The sequence below is a fragment of the Arachis duranensis genome, chromosome 7 (assembly GCF_000817695.3).
Source record: "Arachis duranensis cultivar V14167 chromosome 7, aradu.V14167.gnm2.J7QH, whole genome shotgun sequence".
In the NCBI taxonomy this organism is placed as follows: domain Eukaryota; kingdom Viridiplantae; phylum Streptophyta; class Magnoliopsida; order Fabales; family Fabaceae; genus Arachis; species Arachis duranensis.
In genome coordinates this window covers 21,324,245-21,324,804 of record NC_029778.3, presented here as the reverse complement: position 1 = coordinate 21,324,804, position 560 = coordinate 21,324,245, and the positions used below count along the sequence as shown (strand labels likewise).

The following is a 560-nucleotide window of genomic DNA, read 5'->3' as shown; positions in this document are numbered from 1 at the left end:
ATGCTATTCCCTTTTGCTGTAAGAGACAGAGCTAGAACATGGTTGGATTCTCAACCTAAAGAAAGCCTGGACTCTTGGGAAAAGTTAGTCAATGCCTTCTTGGCAAAGTTCTTTCCACCTCAAAAATTGAGTAAGCTTAGAGTGGAAGTCCAAACCTTCAGACAGAAGGAAGGAGAATCCCTCTATGAAGCTTGGGAAAGATACAAACAATTAATCAGAAAGTGTCCTTCTGATATGCTTTCTGAATGGAGCATCATAGGTATTTTCTATGATGGTCTCTCTGAACTGTCCAAGATGTCTTTGGATAGCACTGCTGGAGGCTCTCTTCATCTGAAGAAGACGCCTGCAGAGGCTCAAGAACTGATTGAAATGGTTGCAAATAACCAATTCATGTACACTTCTGAAAGAAATCCTGTGAACAATGGGACTAGTCAGAAGAAAGGAGTTCTTGAGATTGACACTTTGAATGCCATTTTGGCTCAGAACAAAATATTGACCCAACAAGTCAATATGATTTCTCAAAGTCTGTCTGGAATGCAAAATGCACCAAGCAGTACTAA

At 40.4% G+C, this 560-nt stretch overlaps 1 non-coding gene across 1 annotated transcript; it reads right to left on the bottom strand.

The window, feature by feature from the left end:
* Nucleotides 1–132: 132 nt before the first annotated feature.
* Nucleotides 133–240, bottom strand: LOC127740783 (small nucleolar RNA R71). The gene has a single exon (XR_008001641.1). It is a non-coding gene; the product is annotated as a small nucleolar RNA R71 (small nucleolar RNA).
* Nucleotides 241–560: the final 320 nt, after the last annotated feature.